Source organism: Symsagittifera roscoffensis, chromosome 5 (assembly GCF_963678635.1).
Source record: "Symsagittifera roscoffensis chromosome 5, txSymRosc1.1, whole genome shotgun sequence".
In the NCBI taxonomy this organism is placed as follows: domain Eukaryota; kingdom Metazoa; phylum Xenacoelomorpha; order Acoela; family Convolutidae; genus Symsagittifera; species Symsagittifera roscoffensis.
Genome location: NC_087066.1, coordinates 54,927,601 through 54,951,102, shown reverse-complemented (window position 1 = coordinate 54,951,102; position 23,502 = coordinate 54,927,601).

The window sequence follows — 23,502 nt, the reverse complement described above, 5'->3', positions numbered from 1 at the left end:
TACAGTAAATATAGCAACAGCGTTGGGGTCTTCTCAATGATGTGCAGTTTGCAGTCGCTGGAGTTGCTGGAGTCCAAGCACCACTTGGTGACGAGGTGAGCGTAGAGTCATGGCCTGGGGCGCTACAAATAACTCAGAAGCACATCAAAGGGTGGAAGATTGGCCTGGAGGCGGAAATGTGGTTTCCCGTGAGTGAAGCCTACAGTTTGCCAGTGACCGCGAAGTCCCTAGTGGGATCGGTCATGGCCAACCTGTGTGGAAGCCACTATCCACTACACATGGCAATGGTGGAGGTATCGAGCCAGAGGATACTAATCGACAAAGCCTTCTCGGTGCCCAAGTGCGTACGCCTGGCTCGGAAGTCGCATCACTCGCACAGACTGTTGAGGAAGATCCTGGGGACTGTACCGGGGGAGCAAAAAGATAGCTTGATGAGAAGAACTTTTGAGTCTGGAAGGTGAGAACACGAGTAACTTTGAGAGACAGAACACGATCGGGAAACCGGTGAACAGTACTACAGCCCTGGAGGAGAGTGATGTGACGCACAAAAAATTGATGGAGCTGGAACCTCTGCTCGAAGCTTCGGGCGAGCGCAACCTCCGGAGTATAAACCTCACACCTGGGGATTGCTCGGTTCACTGTCTGGCACAAACGGTGTGGTATCCGGAGCATTCAAATCTCTGCTTGATATGGGACGTGGAGGAAGTCAGGTCAATCGGATTGCCCGACCATCGGCAGAAAGTGACCCTGCTGGTAGTGAGTTCAATGTTGGCGTTGCGATGGATGGAAGAAGACGTGACGAAGTATCGAGAAACGAAGGCACCGACAGCGGAATCGATACACGCCATTGATTACAGCAGGAGGCTTGAGTTGCTTGAGACTGCGTGCAAGGTATTCGCTATACCAATGGAGGTCAGGCACGTTTGGAGCCGCATAAGATGACGGTGACGGACGAATGATCACATGAAGAAGCATCAAAAAGAATATCGACAGTTCCAGGCCTTGCTGACCCATCGTAATGCAATCACAACTGGTTGGAAAAGAGCTGGTAGGGTGTCTAGAGATAACACCAAGGCGAGGGAGGTAATATTGGAAGAAGACTTGGCAAAGAACGTGAGTCTGAGCCTACACAACTCTTTTTGCCTGAACAGTGATTCTAAAGTGAAGGGCTTGCCGAACCAGGCGAGGAGATTGCAAGAGCAGAGAGAGTGGATGCGATCCTACGAACAACTGAAGGCTTGGGAAGAGATCGTGATCAGCTCCGACGACAAGGAAGCGCTGCTGAGTCAGATCACAGTGTCGAATGCATCAGGACCTAGCATTTCGAAGGCGAGGAGCACAAAGTGAGCAGGGAGCTCAGTGTCGGTTTCTTGAGTCTTGAGGGGGAAAGAAAGGGGGCGTGAGTGTGAACTCGGAGAAAATCTGAGGTCACGGAAGGGAAATTTTAATGAACCAAAGTATTGTTATAATTATGCTATATCTGTTATATGAATCAAAATACGGCATGAAAAAATGCGGCATTTTCTGATTGGATAAAACAAAAGACATTTTAATCATTAGCTTACAAAGCGGAAATTTAGGGTGCAGATGTATGCTGATTTTGATTGCTGTGAAACGATAATGTGAGAATTTTGTATGGTTGTGAATTTTGGGGTGTAGATAAAGTTAAATCTGCTGCAAACTTCTGTAAATGACCACTGGCACTGTATCTTGAGCAACACTCAACATTCTGGGGGCTCACTGGCAGACGGCGACGCGCGATGAGGACATCGAACTTGAGTCCGGGGAGTATGTGCCAGTCGGTCATATTTGGAAGTTTGACCTTGAGCAACACAAGAAACATTTGTTTGGGGTGAAATGAAGTTTTTCAAAAATTCGAATTGGTTATGTTATGCTCAGGTTTCTCGTGAAAATACAAAAATAATAAAATCAGAAGATACGATTTACAATCGCGGGAAAGTGGTCAAAAAAAGCAATGGGAAATTGCTATTCGTAATTTTCAGACATAGAAATACACGAGAGTAGAGCTGTCTTGTTCGAAACAGAAGGCAGAGCGATTGCGAACAACGAAGAAACAGATTACAATTGGACCAGAGTGAATCTTCGGTGGAAAAGTGGACAACCGAATTCTTCCTATGATCCATCCCCAAAAACTTATTTCTCAAGTCAAAACTCATTTCTCAAGCGGACTCTTGTCAAGATAATACTCCTCGAGTCAAACTTAATTCCCTAGTTATTCTGGAGTTACTTGTTAATTTAGTTACCCAAATTCTAGAGTGTGCCGCTATGTGAGTATCCAATTTAAATTTTTTGAGTGTGTTTCATATTGTTATTTTGAGGTAAGGCGAGTTTTAGGTTGATCCATCTGAAATGGATCAAAGTTCCACTGTCTAATAAAAAGTAAGTATACGGGTTGTTCCGACCCTGTTTTTAACGGCGTTCGCGTGTTTCAGGTATTTTGAGACCTAAGTAAGGGGACGTTCTTATTTTCTAGAGTGGGGGGTATTTTGGTAGTAACCTCTAAGCTGTAACAAAGGTTTTAGTCTCATGTCGCAAGTGAAACGAATTGGATCCGACTGTTTGAGGTAGAAAAACATAAGAGATAGTGTCCCTGACTCTTGAGCCAATGGTTATAGGGCCTATTTTTCTTTAACCTCATATGTGACTTAATTAGGCGACTGTTACAGTCCTTCTTAATTTGATCAAGAATTTTTTTTTATCCTATCTTAGTTGTGATAAACGTATTAAATAGTTTCCGGTATGATGGTTGCAGAACCCGGACACTGACACGATCAATATCACAACATGGCTGCTCCAGCAATGCCAAAAACCTGGAGGATGGATCATGTTCGAGACTGATAGGCAACGAGTACACTATCCGATGTTGTGATTGTGGAAACTGGTTTCACAGAATTTGCGCGAAAATGACTATAAAAGAACTCAAGAAATGGACTAACAGTAATTGGCACTGTGGATGCGAAAACCACGTGGGTGCAACAACGAATGAAGGACATGATGCGACAGGGAGTCAGCCAGATGTGGAACGTTGTGGAGACGATATTGCGAAATCCCGTTGTCAATTACTCGTAGGCAAGGCTCCTGGTTTGGCCGCGTCAGTCGCCCCGCCCTCTCTCAGATGGCCGTTGGGTGCAGAACCTTAATTCATGAGTACTCCAGCGATGGGCGATAGACGGTCAAGGGATGTGGTGACCCCCAGCGCCTTCCCCGTTGGTGAGGTAGACCTGGAGTTGGAGACGACGGCAAGCAGCGAGAGGTAGCTGCAAATCCGAGTGGTGGCAAAAGCGGAAGATCGGGCCTCTCACAAGCGATGGCGGAGATGCAGATATCCGACGAGCCACCAAATATGGATGACCAACATGACCATTTCGCGACCATTTCGGATTAGATCATCTCTTACTCTCACTTTGAAAGAATTCGGAACTAGAAATAGATGGCCCCCACCTTTTGATGTGTTTCTATCTCTACCTACTGCCTAAGAATTGTTTTCGACAGAAATAGGAAGCTTTGAGGTGTCTTTATCAATTAGCCAGGTTTCGGTTAAATCGTAGATACAGTTTTTCCTATTATCAGTGACAAGATTTTGGAACTGATGTTGTTTAATGCTTCTGCAATGTGAGGGAAATAGTTTGAGATTTTTATCCAGGACCTTGCACCGTTTTAAATTTTTTAATATGCACTGGGACTGGGATTACGTTCTATGTCACCTGCTAGAAGTATTATAGTATAAATTAAAAGGCTAAACAGTCCTCTAGAGAAGACATTCATTTTGCATTTAACGCTAAATTTTATTTTCAAGATATTCTTGCTCTGAGAATTAATTTGTACTGTCATCACAGAAAGTGAGACTTAAGTTGTGGGCGTCGCTAAAGCCATTAATATTCCGATAAATGGCAGTAAGAAAACGTGGATCAAACAAAATAATTTTTAAAAAGTAGCCGGTAACTTTCACGTAACAGTCTCAAAAGTAGCTTTGGGAGTTGCAACTACATGGACGCAAGCTATAGTTTGATGTATGGTTGTTACTCCAAGTTTGAGCAATTTGTTGGGCCTTGTATTGCTGAGTTTCGAATCGGCGCTGGTAGCGCTGAACTTTTTGTTTAGATTTCAATGAGGTCTTCAATGACTCTGTGAACCCATTCGAGGTCTTCAACCGGATCGACAGAAAGGCATTTTGCAGTGTTGACAACCCAATTCTTTAATTTAGATGTATGCTATCATGATAAATTGGTTGTAGTGCTTGATTTGGGAAAATTCGGAGCATTGCGAAAAACAGTGTTCACTTCCATCACGACAAATTTCCCGTCTTTATTGCCATGTTTACAGATGATGAGTCCATTGAGTTCATTGAAATTTATGTTTTTAGTTTAAATTTTTTGCGCTTTCGCGACTTGGTACTGGACTTTGTTGAAGCTCATTGATTTACCCTAACTATTGTGATAAACTTAATAAATAGTCGTTGAACAAATTTACTTCCTGTCATTTTTCAGACATATGAGCATAGGAACAAAAGAAACAATCTGATCAATACAAAACCACGTCGTTCCTAGCTTTGACGGGTAAAAACGACTATCTGATTCTCATTCAGTACATTATTCGCATGACCTACTGAATACAACAGCTATTAACTTTCGCCTATTAGTCTCATTATTATCGTCTATCTTCTCAAAATGCTTCTTTCCTTTGATGATTGAAAAGCAATGAGAAAACAAGTGGCCTAAAAACTCTGCGTCAACTTGCATCAGAAAAAAGCCTTTATACAAGAGGTGGTCAGCAAGCTGAGAAACAAATTATATTCGAGGATGTGCAATGATGAATCAAGTGCGCCTTCGATGGAAACCTCGTCTTCATCAAAGGGGTTTTTGAATTAAAAAAGTGAGAGAGTGTCCTGCATTTAAATCCAGAAAAAGGGCAAAACCTATTCGAATAAAAATCAAGATTTGAATAAATTGGAAACTTTACGGAAAGTTTAATCAATTTCAATACTAAGACTTTCTTTTTAGTATTGACTTTGTTAAAAGTTGAGTACATTCTAAATCCTGTCCTGAAACTATATCTGAAAAAAAATCATGAGAGTAAACAAACATTAAAACACTAACAAAGAGTTCTGAATGCGGAACACAGTAGCCTTGTTCTTTGCGTTCACTGGAGGAGCAGCACCAGGCTCTACAAAAACCGTCCAGAAACTAGCAGAAAAACTAAGCAAAAAACAGAACGTATCATACTTCGACAGAATAAATTTTGTAAGAACCAAAATAAGTTTTCCCCGAGGAGTGCAATCTTCTGCCTCAGGTGTTGCAAACAAGTTAAAATAACCTACAACAAAGACAATTTCATCAGTGCTATAATGGAGGGAAAAAAATTTTAATAAACAAATTTTAAACTAACAAAAAAAATGTATCGATTTTTTGTAAAATTTTGCCGATGTAACGATTTAGCGCTTGACGGAAGGGCCAATCTTAATAGACGCCTTTTTTTTGCATTTCTCGTCTTTACATTATACACCTAAAAGAGTCACTGCCTCAATCCTGTAAAATGATTTTCCTTGTGCTACTGTAGAAAATCGAAAGTGGGAAAGTGGTTCTAAGGAAAAGTTAATGTTAAAATCTAAGTTTATTTGAAAAGGGGAGAAATGGCATCATTGATATACGATAGTGACACTAAGACAAACGACTTGTCGTTTGATACAAATTCGTTGTGTACAAAAGTCATGATTATCTGACAACCAAATAGAAACAAAGCTCAAAAGATCCATACACTTGCTCAGCTAATAATAGCAATATTAAAGAGGAAAACGGGGAAGCTCGGGACAATCAGACAAATTTTGAATCTCTCGAAACTAGCTGGCACTTATTCAATGAAAAAACCTAACTTTCAAACTTTTTCTTAAAAAATGGTTAGATTTTGTTATGATTGAATAATTGCTAGCTAGTTTCGGGAAGTTCATTTTTTTCCTGATTGTCCCAAATTTCTCCGTTTTCTTCTTCAAAATCGCTAGTATTTGCTGGGCAAGATTATGGATCTTCTCAGGTGGGTTTTATTTGCTTGTCAGGTAACCTTGACGTTTGTATACAACAAATTTCTACCATATGACAAGTCGTTTGTTTTAATTTCCTTCTCGTAAATCAATGATATCAGTTCTCAGACATCAAAAGTTTTCAAATTGGTTTAGGTTTTATCCTTGATGTTTCCTTAGAACCACTTTCGCTTCCATTCAGAAGCACTATAAAAAATCACTTTACAGATTACTCATTATCAGCATTACTCAAATCACTTATTATATTACTCATTTATGTCTTTCATGTAAAGAAAAAAATACAAAAAAGAGAGCTAAGTAAAAAGGGCCCTTCCGTCATGCGACGGTCTGTGCACAGGTCGGATAGGGCCATACCAACGCTAATTAATTAGATCAGCAAAACCTTATGAATAAATTAAATTGATTTTAAAGCATCTAGAGAACTGTCAATATAAATCCACACTCCTCGATCCTAGCACTGATAAAATTGTCTATGTTGTATGAATTTTTAGTTTTTGGAGGCAGCGGAAGTGCAAAATTGGTTTGTATCTTACGAATTTTATTGTGTCGGAGTTTGATTCGTTCCGTTTTTTGCTTAGTTTTTCTGCTGGTTCTGGACGCTATTTGTAGAACCTGGTGCTGCTCCTCCAGTACACGCAAAAGCCAGTGAAACAAAGCTGCTGTGTTCCACATCTAGAATTCTTTATTGATCATTTGGTGTTTTTAGACTGTCATGATATTTGTAGGCGTCAGATATAGTTTCAGGGCAAGGTTTAGCTTGGGGGTTGAAAATTCATATTTCGAAAAAGTTTCGGCTAAATCGGCCTCCTCAGAGTCCATTTGCCTTAATTTCAAGTCGAGCGTCATCTTCAGTAGTGGTTGTTTTGTAGTGAAAGCTTTTGCCTTCCAATGATTAAAGTTTAGCTCTATGTCTTAGGTGAGTGTATCTATCTTTGGGGCAGTATAGAGCTGGTTGAGTGTAAACGGTTGTCCACGTGGGCACGTAATTGGAGTGTTCGGTGATTCCCAACCATATCTCAGATGTAAAACTATTTTTAAACTCTGATTTGTTGAGAGAAAAATTTTATTTTTTTTCCAGGCTAGCACACTTAGCCAATTCATGCTCCTTTCTGTGGAACTAAATTTTTTGTTAATTTTTTTCTGATGAGCAATTTGCTATAATTTATCTTTTTTCGAGAGTGTGATGTTCTGTTTTTCAGTTTTGATGTTCGTATTTATCCGAGTTTGTTCCTTTCCAGTAATTTTTGGTTTTTTGTTTTCTAATGGATCCCAAACGGCTCGTGAAAACTATTAATTGCAGGAAAATTACGTGTTTAACCCTCCCATTCGTAGTGGTAAGGCAAGAATGCTGCGATCTTCACCGGTTAAATGGTTGTTATTAGGAAATAGCTGCTGTGGTACAGTTTTCGCACTTTCACCCATTTTCCCAAATGCTTCCGGAGTTGTTCTGAGTAGGAAGCTTTGTTTATTTTGAACTCTTTTTGTGTAGCAGGAGTACACATTTTTGGTGATGTTTTTGCTATTTTGGAAAGTTTTTTGTTAGGGTATTTGACTTTTCAATTTCGTGTTCATGTATTTATCGCATGCTGATGGTGTTCCTACAAATAATCTAATGATTTAATCTACCTTTTTAAAAAATTTGCCTTCGAAGACCTTTATGGCGCATTACCGACGGTTTTTGCATTCCCGAAGACGCATTATGGCGCATTCCCGAAGATTAAAAATATGTGGTCCCAGTTCAGTAATCTGTGGAACGCGCCCTTATAAAAAAATCTAGTTTATTTCAACGTTTTTGGCTTTTGATTTCTGTTGACTATTGAGTATAAAAAAACTTTTTGAGTTGTAATTTCGGAGGAACCTAATAATTTTGTTTTTTGATTTAAGTACCTGAGATAAAAAGAGAATCAAAATCATTGGATAACTCCTATGAAGAGCATTCAAATTGTTTGTTATGTTCACTAGCTTTTCAGATTTGTTCTGTGCAATATAAAACAAAATCAATTGTTGAAAAAGAAGTGTAAGCCCGAATTGAGGTCAGAAGATGGTTGGATAAGAGATTTGTTTGAATAAAAGTTTTTCAACAATTTATTCTGCTCCAGGTATTGAAAATGCTCAAGATCTCCATTGCTCAAGATCTGTAACCATTGCTTTTTTGAGTACTTCAGGGTGTTGAATTTTTTCAGGAAATCATTTTGAAGGAACGTCGAATGAATGTAGATTTCAATGCATTCTTCTCTCAAAGTCAAAGATGGAACTATTTCTTGGCGTTTAGATGCAGCAATTATTTTTTTCATTCAACTTTTGTAAGGTACTTGAATAAAAATTGTAAGATGTGGATAATTTGATTTTTATCAAAGAATGATTATGGCGTTGAAAAAATGAAAGTTTGAGAGGTTTTTCCTTTGAAAATGTTTTTCCTTATTGTTTCTTCCAAACATTTTCTGAAAAGTAAAATTTTTTCGATAAAAGAATTTGAGTTTCTTGTTGCACTGATGATTTTTAATTTTTGGCGTTACTTTTTTTTTGAGAACAAATATGAAACAAATTGATGCTCATCAAAGTCTGTTCATGGTTTATCATTTCGTGTACGAATGGTTTGAGGCGGGGCATTTTTCCTAATTGCTTTGAAATTGAAAACTTTCATCATTTTCTCTGAAATGATTAGACTATAGAAGTTATCTCAGTCCATCGTTGATAAGGCTGCTTTGAAGTTCGCCATTGAGTTTTTAGTTTTGTCGCACGATGTTCGTTTTATGGGAAATACTTTCACGCGTATTCTAAGCTCAGTAGTTTTAATAGGGCGAATGACCCCTGCTTGTCTTAATTTACCTGTTTAAAAATTAGTCAAAGCAATAACAAGCATTCAGGAAAAGTGCGCAAAATTGGAACTGAATAAAATTTTTCGAAATAAACTTTGGCAACTCATGGAAATTTTTCATAATTGTTTCTTTTACTTGTAAATTAGCACAAGTTGAGAGTAGTAACAAAAAAAGTACTAATCGATCTGAAAACAAACCTAACTTGTGTCGTTGCCGAGCAAACTAGAGCGCGTAGTTGGTTGACTGCTCGTTTTGCTGATGAAAAAAAAAGATTTATACCTGCCGTTGTTTTGTCGTCCATAGGGTTGTTTTGTGAATGATATTTCAATTTAGAGTTTATCTGACTTGTATCGTGAGGGGTTGATTTCACCCTGAGTAGATTGTTGCAAAACTGGTGATACTTCCCCTATTTTCGATGGCATTTACGCAAAAACGGATCACCGTGATCATAAAAAAACTGATAATTGTCCCCAAGCGAAAAAATTCTTTTTTTGATACTCTTCAACTTTGGTTTTATCTTCAGCTCCTGAAAACTATACTTATTGCCATAAATGTTTGTTTATGAAATTTTTATAAGCGTCATTTGTCAAAATTCTTTCTTAAATATTCGAAATGGGGGTTTTTATCACTAAACAAAACAATTTCGTGACTGAAAGGAACAGTTATGACATCAATTAGCTCCAAAAATTTACCTTATATTTCATCTGGACCCGAAGTATTTTTAGCATAGAATTGGCACCGTCTTGTAGTATTATGCAATTCAATATATGTGCATCATACCTATTCATAAATTTTATTTTTTCCTTGGTGATACTTCCCCTTTAAAAGTCCACAATGGTGTCCTTTAGTATGGTTTCAGTTCTAATACGAGTTGGTTTGCTTGACCCTAAAATCAGGTTTTTGGCGTCATCGTGGATTTTATCACGGCTAGAATTCTTAGTTTTTTGTGGCCTAAATCCAAACTGTTTTTTTTTTATTCCAAGCAGACGGGCTGGTGATTACCTCCATTAGGTTCCGATAATCCTCGTTGTCGATGTAAAGCTTCGAGTCTAATTTGAAAATGACTGATTTGTTAAATTTATCAAACTCTTCTAAAGACATTATCAGACCAGTTGCGTCTGATTTAACGATTATTTGTAAGAGACAATCAAACACGAATCAATAAATTGAGGAGCAATCAAATAAGAATTCAGGGTAGCAAAAAAGTATTTAGCTCTATCTTGTTTCTCCACGGAGTTTCGATCAGTGAAAAGATTTATTTAATCGCAAATTGAAGAAAGATTTGATGAAGTTCAAAAATTCAGCTTGTTTGATCAGTAGGATTAAAAAACAACTAGTATTAGTAACCAGGGATCATTAGGAATAACAAAAGAGTTCCAATCATTTTAGTGGAAAAGTAAGTGATTAATAAAAACAATATTTTTATTCGAATTTTTATACACTTATTTTTACAATCAATCATTCAATATTATGTATTCAATTTTTTGATTAATCGCTTCTGACTTTTATTTTTTCATTTCTCCTATTTACTTGATTTTTTTTCTAAAATTGTAGTCAAAAAAATCTTCAACAGAAAACCGGTATTTTTATACTTTCGGAAAAGTTTTAAAAAAACTGTTTTTCACACTCGATTTTTTTTTGGACTCGACTTTTGTGTTGTAAATAATCCATTCAACTGCTGGCTCAACTTTCAAACAAACATATTTTAAGAAAACTGGCGAAACAGTTTACTTTCCTGATGTTTTGAAATCCACTGCAAAATGGGCCTTGTGTTAGAGAAATTTCAAAAGTAATTTGTAATTTAAATATAAGACAGTATTTTTTTTAAAAATCATATCACTATTGAAGAGTTTCGAAAAAAACAAGCCAACCATAGTTTCAAAATGTAAACTTGTATGCAAATATCTTCTCAACGGAATCTAAACAACCATGTGGTGTTAAATCTAATAAAACTCATTTTCAGCGAGTGTGAATTTTTTTTGTCCCAACTAAAGAATACGAAGGTATCAAGCAAATTGTTATGCCAGATTATTAAGCAAATTCAGCTTCTTTTTCTCTAAAATGCTCGTTCTTGAGAACAAATTTGGAAAAAAATGTTTTTTTTTGGGAATTCAAAATAAAATTTTACATAGGCCTAGAGAAAACTCCCAACTATGGAGTTAGAGAAAACTTGGTTTCAACGACTCACAATTTTTTTCCGTGTCTGACAAAACAGTTTTTACCATCTGCGTTAAATTTTGCATCGAAGTGAACTCATTCTCCAATAAGCAAATGAAAAAACTTGTTAATGCGGTTTTAAACATTCTTACTGAAAAACTCTCTGTGTAACAAGTTTACTTAACTCAGCTGTTTCTTACCATTTCACGCGTTTTTGAAATTTTTAATGCATATGATGGAAACTATTTGGACCTGGAGAAAGTTTTTGAGTCTTTGAAAGCAAATTTCAATAATTTTATAGAGGGTTGCTCAAAACAATTTCTCGCAGCCTATGTAAAATTTTTATAAAATTTACAATGAAATTTGACCTTTTTTTTGGAAACAAGCATTTTAATTTTCGTCCACTAGTGTTTAAGGGGAAACAAAAATTGAAGTTATTTAAAATTCAACAGTTCGTTAGCAAAGCTTTTTGATAACTGGTTTCCAATTCAATTTCACAATGGACCAAAAACAGACTAATCAGTTCAAACTAAAGAGCTACAAAATGATTCAGCCAATTTGTCGATTGAATAGGATGGAGCTAAACAGCTTCAAAAAACATCGACATAATTGAACATCTTCACAAAAAAAACGATCAATAGGTATCCACCCTAATGAATTGTAGGGTTAAAGAATTGTAGCTTTGTGGTGGACTTACCATTGAGTTTGGCGCTAACCTTACTAGAAAAATTATATGATGTTTTTAACAAAACAAGAGCCATGATTTTGGAGTAGGAGGCAATGAACACTGGGGGAAACAACAGGAACCAACAGACATTATTGAGTAAATTGAATTGGAATCACTATGTTCAAGATTGAAACTAAATTGAAAGCATATCAAGTCCAGCTAGTCTAGCGGTAACGTACTTGACCTGAAACCGAAAGGTCGCCGGTTCGAATCCCGGTCATTCCAAGTATTTTACTACTAAAAAACTTGGAATACACTTGATTTGAACCGGATGAAAAAAGTTCCTAAGTCAAACTTGTTTTTAAATGATGTTCTGGACATGAACTTAATTAGACTTTGGCCAGAATTGACTTCTAACTTCTCGCAAGCGTGAAAATCCCCGTTATTGGCAAAAGTAATGACAATAAAGTCGCTTTCGATTTCAATTTCGTTTAAAATTTGATAATTTTGTTCCGAAACAGATATTATTCCGTTGTTTCCTCTTAATGATTTTCGATAATTATTGAAGGAAATATATATATATATATATATATATATATATATTGAACAATCGTGTTCTCAATCGAGATACATACAGCCAATATACATACCGACAATATACTCGACCGACTCACCACAGACCGAACACAGGCGGAAACATGGTCCGCCGACAATCGACGACAAACCAGACGAAACCCTTGACGACTCAGTTTTTTGTGAGTGAGAAGTACCTCAGTGAAAGGTGATTGTGCAATTTCACGAAGGTGTATGCAGACAGCTACCTGCAAGTGAGACAAGAATCTCCCCAACCGTTTTTGATGGCCGAAGTTGACAAAAAAAACTATTGTAAGACGTAACTTTTCAGCTTAGTTTCTTCATAAACCAGAGCTATAATTGTTTTACGATCCTTTAAAGTTTTTTATTGTGACCCATCAAATCCATTCAGTGTGCTAAAATGTTGATTTCATTATATTTACCGTGCTTTTGCCAATAGTCTAACCCGAATACCCCACCCAGAAAATCCGAAATTCAAAAAACAAAAATCGAAAATCGAAAAAATTTGACTAAAATTTAAAATTTTGGTTTCATTTGCTAGTTTATATTTAGTAGTCGATAACTCAAACCCGAACCCACCGTTCCGACCCGTTAGAAAAAAACTTTGTGAAAATTTTTAGGAAAATTTTCGCAAAAAATTGAAAAATCCGAACTCGACCCCAAATCGTCTAATTTCGGTACCAAACTGACGTAGACGATAAGAAGAAAAAAAAAACTTTCGAAAAAAAAAAAGGTTTGTCATTTTTTTTGCGAAAAAAAACATCCCGGCAAATGTAAGCACTGCAAAATTACGCAGTGTACAGACCCCTTAGCACTATATCAAGTCAATCCCTTTGAGTTTTTGCAACTCCGGTTGTTTCTGAGCAGGTGTGAGATTCTCAAAATCCGGTTGACTTGATTCCCCCCAGATTTTTTTTATCGTGCCGAATGCCGTCGTAAATGTATATATTAGCCACTAGCTCGCTCTCTCGTGCTCATAAAACGCTACGTATAGCCGAGCAAAACCGTATATCGCAATACTGTTATGCCCATGGTGGTTTAAGTCTCAACCACAAGTACCAATCAAAACGTGCCCAAACTTTTTTAGACGGCGAATTAGCCCATAGAAATGATATAATAATCTGACACGACCTGATCAACAATTCGATCAGCAAGCACAATAGTAACAACGATACAGCACTCACGGAATTCGAACTGCGCAACATTCTGCTTTATTACAAAACCAATATTGCTGCAATTGTATATTGTCAACGAGTCGAAACTCCTAATATCTACGATTTGCTTTGCTCAACGGGCATTTTAATTTTAAGCGTGATTGGCGACTTAATCTCTAAGCGTAAGCAGAAAGACACTCGCTTACTCCATCAGTACTTCTAAATTCACCAAGAAACTGACCTTGAACTAAAGTCTTTCTCGATAGTCCGAAGTATAACGGCAAACTTAAGAAAAATAAAGAACAAAAAAGCGACCCTCTCAAAAAAAGCGTCGTGCTGAACGCAACCGCCGCCTAGCTGTCGAAACTGCAGCAAAGAACTTTTGATATTCTTTGTAGTGTCAATGTATTTCAATTTGTAATTTAATTCTAAATTACTGTTTTCCTTTTTTTTTTATTTCCGCTCGCTCTAAATCGTAAAGGTGAACTTCCCCACCCACCTTTGTAAAGTAAAGTGTGACAATCGGTATTGCAACTCCGGTTTTTCTGAGCTGGTGTGAAGAGTGACATCACACTTGACTTTTTAATCCCTTTTTTCGATAGTTCACAACCGCCCGCTTTTCCTTTATTTAAAGCTAAGTCATGACAGATAAGCAAGCTCAGAAGCTGTCTAGGTGTTTTGACGGACGTAGGAAATATGAGGAGAAAACTTATAGGCTCTATTCAGATCTGAAAGACTCACTCTTAGCAAAGGTAAGGACAGTCAAAGTTGAAAGGTCTATCCAGCAGTGCCAAATAGCTATAGAAAACGCAATAAGGAAAAACGACGACCTTCGCATTCTTGCTCAAAAAACGCTAGAACCTAGCAGTGCTCTCGCTGATCTTGACACTTGGTTGATCAGCAAAATTTGCGCTCGAGATGAAATGCTGGAATTGTCAATTAAGCACTTGGAAATGGCGAAAACTTTGTTTCCAGAGACTGGAGATGCTGACCCGCAAGCATCGCGAGCTGCTTCAACTGTCAGCCGGTCCACCCGATATAGTTCCCTGCACTCTAGAGCGTCTTCAATGACTTCCAGTCAGCGCAAGCGCGAACTCGAAATAGCAAAATTGCGACGTCTTGAAATCGAGCGACAAAATGAAACAGGTATCCGCCTAAAAGAAAAAGAAAACGAATTGGCTCTTGAGACACTTGTTGAGGAGAACAAACGAAAGCTCAATGAGTCCAAAATAGTTGAAACAGAGTTAATGGATAATGATTCGGACATTGATACTGACATCAATAAAACCGCTCTGCCTTCGAGTAGAACACAACAAGTTGTCGCTGAAACCCGAACAAAAGATTGGAGTAGATGAAGCACTCGATACACATTCGTCGGAACTTGCATCAACTATAACCATTGTTCCCCGACAAGAACCTCAAACTCCGGGCATCACCAATTTGGTTTCTTCGTCTCTACCACCAAGCACGGTTGATCTAATAAACGTCCACCTTTTTCCATCCAGTAACAACCCAAGCGTTTGCCTACCATTACAATCGTTGGTATCATCTACCGTTCATAATTTGAAGTTTCCTTCTCAACCTCTCCCACCGCCACCGCCACCACCCCCGCCCCCGTCCTCGCCCCCGCTTCTTTTCATTCCAAGTATGCCAGCAGCAATGGTCCCCACATTACATGCTTCTGTTCCAATTAATACAACAGTCAATACGGCAACCCAGCCGGTGAACCTGATTCCTATTACTGCTCCACCAGCGAGTATTAATAACTCAACTCGTGTTTCAACTAATCAACTATCCTTCAACCATCCACAACCAGTTAGTTATATACTCAATATGAATATCTGGAGAATGGCACCTCCGACCACCGCGCCATTTACCGCATCAGATTCTACAGTACCCCAGGCGTTAAATACCGTTCAAACTGTCACACCAATAGTGCAACCACCACTTTCACAATACCCATGCACTGTTGGAGGGACAGAGTTTTACAATAACCAAGCGCATGTGTCAACACAGCAGTTGTCTCAAGTCCCCAGCTATCCACATAGTGCCTTAGCTTATCCGACATCATTTGTTCCTCAGCCACACAATTTCGCTTCAACCTCAGTTCAACAACCATCTAATGCAGTAACCCTTGAAGATTTAAAGGAAAAACTAATTTTCAACCGTAAGGATCCATTACCACCGTGGAACCTTAGGAAATACGGTGGCTGTCCACTTCAGTGGTTTGAATGGATTGGACAATTCCGAAGTGCTGTGGACTCTCAAAACTTGTCAGATGATGTTAAGCTGCACTACCTCAAATCATTAGTCAAAGATAAAGCTGAGACTGCTATAGCTGAGTTTGCCTATAGTGGTACGATGTACAAAGATGCTCTCATGAAACTTGAGAGAAAATTTGGCCAACCTCAAATAATAATACGTGCATATCTGGACAAACTTTATAATTCACCGCCCGTTAAGATGCATAGTTCCGACAGCATCATAAGTTTTGCATCCATGATAGCAAGCATAGTTGGAGTGTTCAAATCTTTACATTACAACGCAGACCTTGAAAGTGCAATGCTTCTCGATAAAGCAATGGAGAAGCTCCCACCTAATATGAAAGAGTCTTGGTCGTTCCACACCGTAAAACGAAGTTTGTATGCTCCGTCTTTAATTGATTTCAATCATTGGCTGAAGGATAAAGCTGAAGCTCATGAACGTATGCGTCCTTCATCAAATTACAACAGAAATCAGGATAATTCGGTTCGGACAAAAACCAATGTTAAAATGTTTGCCGCAAACTCGCAAGCTAAGTTTGACGCAAATATTCAATATAGTCCATGTTTAGTTTGTAAAGGCAAGCATTCAATTTTTAAATGGAGCGTTTTTAAAGAAGAAACTCCAACACAGCGTGCTAAATTTTGCGCTGAAAATAAGCTTTGCTTTTCTTGTTTTCAAGGAAATCACATGCTTAGGAACTGTCCCAAGCCCAAAACTTGTCCTAAACCACAGTGCAAGAGCACTCATAATGTGTTACTGCACGGCGCAGAACGCGTTTTCCCTACAAATAACCAATCTGGTTATGCACCGCAGACAACTGCAGCCAATCCCGCAGTTCAAACTTCATTTAGACCCACGACGCAAAACAATACTTGTGGGACATCCCTTATGAATCTAAAAGGACTGATGCCACTTATAAATCTCACATTATCATCAAATGACTCTGAAACCACCGCACTTGTTTTATGTGACACAGCTTGCAGTCACTCTTGTACTTCACCTGAACTCGCTCGCAGACTCAATCTGACAGGTAGGAAAGATGATTTGACTGTCAATGGCGCCAATTGTTCCGAAGATATTACTTCAGAACAAGTTGATTTGAATGTTTCGTCTGAATTTGATCCAGATATTTCGTTCACCGTTTGTGCATATGCAAATACAACATTTACATAGGTTCAGATATAATTAACGTTCGTAGGTTGCAAGAGAAATACTCTCACTTGGAACCAATTGATTCAGTCGAATTTCGGTACGCTGATGTCGAAATGATTTTAAGTCAAGATGTTTATGAGTACATTTGTCCTCTGGAATACTGCCAGGATAAAAGCCAAAAATAACCTTTCGCCGTTCGCCTCCCAATTGGATGGGTCTTAAGTGGTCCGCTCCCTGCCTCCACCGGCCTGATCTCAACATGCTTGCATTGTAACATCGAAGATGTAAGTTTGGTAGAGAAGGTCAAATCTTGGTACGAACTTGAATCATACGGTACGTATGAACAAGTAGATGCCCGATCGTCAGACGATAAAAGGGCAAATAAAATTTTAGAAGCATCAACTACACATGATGGTGATAGATACGCCGTTGGGATGCTTTGGGCCGAAGACCACTCACAGTTGCCCAACAACTACTACTCCGCCTTAGCACAACTGAAATCTCTGGAAAACGTTTAGACAAAGACACAAACCTCAGAGCTTTATACGAAAAACATTCAAGAAGATTTTGACAAAGGTTACGTCATCAAAATGAATACACATGACTGCATAAATCGTTCCGCTAGGGAATGGTATCTTCCTCATCCCCCCGTGATTAATCCAAATAAACCCGGAAAAATCCGCCGCGTCCTAAATGGTGCAGCCAAATTTCATGGATCGTCACTTAATAAAGCTCTTTTGGTTGGCCCAGATTTGCTTCAGAATCTGCCGGCCGTCCTAATGAGATTCCGTCAACATCAACATGCAGTATCAGCTGATATTGAAGGCATGTTCCTTCAGGTTGGTGTTCTCCCAATCGACCAACTGTCACTTCGTTTTCTGTGGCGGGAGGATCCCACAACCGATGTGGGAACGTATCAATACACGCGACACATTTTCGGAGCTCGTGACTTGACCACATGTGCTAATTTTGCTCTTCAAAAGGCAGCTCGCGACAATCAAGTCTTGTTCCCCGACGCAGCGTCACCCGTGATGCAAAAATTCTATATGGACGATTATCTTGATTTGTTTCCCGAACCTGAACAGGCATTAAAATTATGTAATGACCTTGTAGAACTACTTAAGTTAGGAGGTTTTAAGTTGACAAAATTCGTGAGCAATGTCAAAGAGATTCAGAAAAAGTTATGTACTTCAAGCGACAATTTAAGTCAAGTTAAGGAGATTCTAAGTAGTGAAGGTCAAGAATCGCATGTTCTAGGTTTGAAATGGGATCACGTTCTCGATACATTGGTAGTTAGTCGAGGTGTAAACAGAGAACTGAAGGATGCTGTTACCCAACGTACAGTTCTAAGTTTTGTCTCTTCAGTTTTCGACCCTATTGGGTTAGTCGCTCCGTACACTGTCAGAGCCCGACTACTTCTTAGAGAGATTTGGAGAATCAGTGGTCAACAATGGGATAACCCACTTCCTTTGGACTTGAATGCCAAATTCCTCGAATGGCGGTCTGGTCTACCCATCCTGGGTCAACTGATCATACCGAGATGCTACTTTCCATCCGCAGTTGACAAAATTGAACTCCATATGTTTAGTGACAGTTCACAGGAACTCTTCTGTGCAGTTGGATTTCTCCGTGCGCGCATTATTGATACACATGAGAAAAAACTCGCCTTCATTTTGGGTAAAGCCCGCGTAGCACCAATGAAGGCTTTTTCCATCCCAAAATTAGAACTGCAAGCTTCTTTGCTTGCTACACGCCTCAAAATAGATATCATGAAAGCACTTTCGATCCCTATAAATGATGTCTTTAAGTGGAATGACAGCACCACTGTGCTACAATGGCTCCATTCGACTGCAAAGCAGCCAGTATTCGTCGCTAATCGAGTAGGCGAAATACTGGAAGTTGCCACTGTCCACGAATGGTATCACGTAGATACTGAAAACAACCCAGCTGATACTGGTACTCGAGGTATTGCCGCTGAAGCCTTGAAGGACAGCAGCTGGACTCAAGGTCCCAGCTTCCTCAGAACCAGTGATTGGCCCTTTCGACCAAATGTCGATGTGATTACAAAAATAAAATTAAAAGGTCCTATCGATGATGTCATCGATACTGCCACTAATTTTGTAATCAATCCGTCAGTCCCTGAACCCGTCATTAAGTAGAAACGTTACAGCTCGTTTCTCAAATTATTGCGCGTAGTAGCATTCATCCTCCGATTGAATCCTAAATTTATTCTTTTCCGTGGAACAATCGCTAATATCGTTAAACCGTCTGAGATAGATAATTCTCAACGAATGTTGCTTCTTCTTTCTCAAAAAGAAGCGTTCCCCTCAGAGTTCAAATTATTGAGTTCTGAGAAATATGTTAAGAATGTAAGCCCTATTGCAACTCTCTCCCCATTCATTGACCCCAATGGACTTCTTAGATCCATAGGACGCATTAGTCGTCTCTCTGAACTCGAATTTAAAAATAAATATCCCATCATACTTGATGGCCGTCATCCATTAGTCAAATTGTTTGTGGCTCATCAATACAACAAACATGAGCATCAGTCAATTGACTACCTACGATCTGTCATCCAAATAGAATATGCAATCTTAAAATTAAGATCATTGCTCCGTAACATTGAACTTAATTGTAAAAACTGCCGAAAGCAAAAGTTGAAAAACATCACCCCTTTCATGTCTGATCTGCCAATTGAGCTTCTTGGATACCGACAAGCGCCCTTCAACAATTGCGGAGTCGATTACTTCGGACCCTTTCACGTAACAATCCGTAGGAGTTCGGAGAAACGTTGGGCGTTTTTGTTCACTTGTTTGACCACTAGAGCCATCCATATTGAAGTCGTACCATCAATGGATTCAAGCTCCTGTGTCATGGGAGTAGAACGATTCATCGCTAGATGAGGAACTTCATCGAAAATTTGGTCTGATAATGGTACAAATTTTGTCGGTGCAGAGAAAAAGCTTCACTGTGTACTCGATTATGGAATGATCTTGCGCCCGCTCTCCTTGTCCACAAAGGCATCGAATGGAAGTATAACCCACCATCTTCACCACATCATGGTGGCTCTTGGGAACGTCTTGTACGTAGTTGCAAGAGAGTTTTCTACTCAATCCTCACACCCCGTAAATTAACCGACGAGGTACTCCAGACCACATTTTGTCTGGTGGAACAGTCCCTCAATGCGCGTCCACTTACAGCGGTAAGCAGTGACCCGAATGAGATTGAGGCTTTAATGCCAAATCACTTCTTGATAGGCCAGCGCTCAGTTAGTTTCCCGTCGATTGCGACGGACGAACATTTCGATCATCGAAAGCGTTATCTTCGCGCACAAGTATACGCTAACGCTATCTGGACTAGATGGCTACGCGAGTACGTTCCGACTCTCAACAAACGCCGTAAATGGCACACACCTACCGAACAAAAACTCAAAGCCGGAGATCTTGTTTGGATCGTCGATGATAGTAGCCCGCGTGGTTACTACCCTCTCGCTCGCGTTAAAACGCTTAACTATGGCAAAAACGCTACCGCCCGTTCCGCACTCCTTAAAACCGCAACAAGAGATTTAACCCGACCTCTTGTTAAACTCGCCCCAGTTCTCGCTCCGTTGGGGCCCGAGGATGTTCAAGATTGAAACTAAAATGAAAGCATATCAAGACCAGCTACTAAAAAACTTGGAATACACTTGATTTGAACCGGATAAAAAATGTTCCTAAGTCAAACTTGTTTTTAAATGATGTTCTGGACATGAACTTAATTAGACTTTGGTCAGAATTGACTTCTAACTTCTGGCAAGCGTGAAAATCCCCGTTATTGGCAAAAGTAATGACAATAAAGTCGCTTTCGATTTCGATTTCGTTTAAAATTTGATAATTTTGTTCCGAAACCGATATTATTCCGTTGTTTCCTCTTAATGATTTTCGATAATTATGGAAGGAAAAATATAAATATATTGAACAATCGTGTTTTCAATCGAGATACATACAGCCTATCTACAGACCGACGATATACTCGACCGACCCACCACAGACTGAACACAGGTGGAAACACACTATAATTTTTTTGGGCGCAAGAAAAACTGATCATTGTTGTTTCACTAAAAGAAACTTTTGGCATCCCTTAGTGAAGATTTTTCAAGCAAAAGAATCTTCAGACAAAAAACAAAATACGACGTAGAGACTGCTGAATTAAACGGTCGGCCGAGCTCATTTTATTAACAAAAATATTGAGTATAATTAGGAAAGTGGTTAAGCAACAAGAGCATCTCCTCGAAAATCTTGGTGTTGAGTGATGGTTGGAGATAGTATTTAATCACTTTCTGATGGACGGGATTGACGAAACTCTTTATGGAGTGAAAGATGCAATTAGCATCATTTCGATAGTAGAAAGAAACTAAACAACAGACCAGAAAGGGTTGAAATTGAAAGTTGGTTTAATATTTGCAACAGAAAAGTAGAAGGCTTTAATCAAAACAAAATGTGAAATTTGTACTAAATCGGTTTTTTATGCAAGTAGTGATGCAATTTAAAACAGAAAAGCAATAGTCAAAAGCGGTACGAACTTTTCCTAGATTTGTCGGCGCTTTAATGGAATCTGTAAACAAGAGATTCGAAAATGTGTTATGAATGGCGAAAAAAAACTGATATAGACTTAACCAAAAAGAAGGCTAACAAAACTTAAAACCTAGTATTTGTCAAACGAATGAAAAAATAATTGAAGATAATACTTAATTCAGAAGTTGGATTGAACTTCACTTAGATAAAACAAAAGAGACTGTTCATCTTATGATCAGAACATGGTTAAAAAACAGAGCAGCCACGGAATAACTGCTGAGTATTATGAATTAGCAAAAATACACGGGAGGATTTACCACTTGGGAGGAGTTTAGTGCTAACTGTACCTGAAAAAAAATTGCTAATTTGAACAGAGCCGGGGCCAGATTTTTTTGGTAAGATAGAGGGAACGATAATTACGAAACATCATGAACCAGTAGAAAGCATTAATTAAATTAAATTGGGTTCAACATAATCTTATTGGATAAACAAATGATCACGCGTTTTTGAAATTTCTAGTGCATATGGTGGAAATTATTTGGACCTGGAGAAAGTTTTTAAGTCTTTGAAAGCAAATTTCAATAATTTTATAGAGGGTTGCTCAAAACAAAAATTAGTGGAATAAAGCTGCTGTGTTCAACATCCAGAGTTATTTGTTGGTATTTTAGTGTTCTTACACTCTCATGATATTTGTAGGTGACAGATATTTTTTAGGCCAGGATTTAGCGTAGATGTTGAAAATTACGCTTAGCCATTTTGATGCTCCTTTCTGTGATATTGAGTTTTTTGTCAGCTTTTTTTTCTGATGTGCAATTTTCCATAATTTATCTTTTTCCGAGATTGTGATATTCTGCACTCAGTTGTGATGTTTCTATTTATCAGAGTTTGTTCCGTTTGCAATTTCTAGCTAACTGCGATTTCTGGCTAACTGTTTTCTAATGGATCCCAAATGGCCCAGGACCACTTATATTTGCAGGAAAATTTTGGGTGACTGAGAGGGTTTAACCCTCCCATTCGTAGTGGTAAGGCAAGAAGGCGGCGATCTTTACTGGTTCAATGGTTTTTACCAGTAATAATAGGAAGTAGCTGCTATGTTACAACTTTTGCACTTTCGTCCATTTTCTCAAATGCTTCCGGAGTTGTTCTATTTAGGCTGCTTAGTTTGTTTTGAACTCCCTTTGCAGGATTGTACGTTTATGTTGATGGTTTTGCTTTTTAAAAAAGGTTTTTTCTTAGTGTATTTGTCTTTTAGTTTTCGTGTTCATTTATTTATCGCATGCTGATGGTGTTCCTAAAAAAATTTAATGACTTTATAACATTTACCATTTTAAAATTTTTGCCTTTGAAGACCTCTATGCCTTATTCCCGTCGATTTTTGGATTCCCGAAGGCGCTTTACGGCGCATTACAAAAGTAATCTGTGGGACGCGCTCTTTTAAAAAAATCTAGTTATATTCAACGTTTTTAGTTTTTTATTTCTGTTGACTTTTGAGTCTGAAAAAAATTTATTTTTGATTTGCAGTTTCGGAGAAAACTAAAAGTTTTGATTTTTGTTTTAAGAACCTGAGATAAAACAACCAAAATCATTGGATAATTTCCACAAAGAGCATTCATATTGTTGGATAATTTCACCAGCTTTTCATAATTGTTCTATGCAATATAAAACAGTGTCAATTATTGAAAAAGGAGTTCGAAGTCCGAATTGAGGTTAGAAGATTGTTGGATAAGAGATGGTCATTTGTTTGTATGAATGAAATTTTTCAACAATTTTTTTTTGCTCCAGGTATTGAAGTTGCTCGAGATCTCTAGTTCTTTGGAACACCTGGATCGTCTTTTTTGTATAATGGCGTAACCATTGCTTTTTGAGTACTTCTGGGTTTCGAATTTTTTCAGGAATTCATTTAGAAGGAGCGTCAGATGCATGGACATTTCAATGCATTCATCTATCAGAGCCAAAGCTGGATTTTTTTCTTGGCAATTAGATACAGCATCTTTTGGTTCATTCAATTCTGCTAACGAGCGTAAACTAAAATTTGTTTTGATTTTTGTGAAATTCTTAGCTTTATCTAAAAATCTGGATGTTTTGA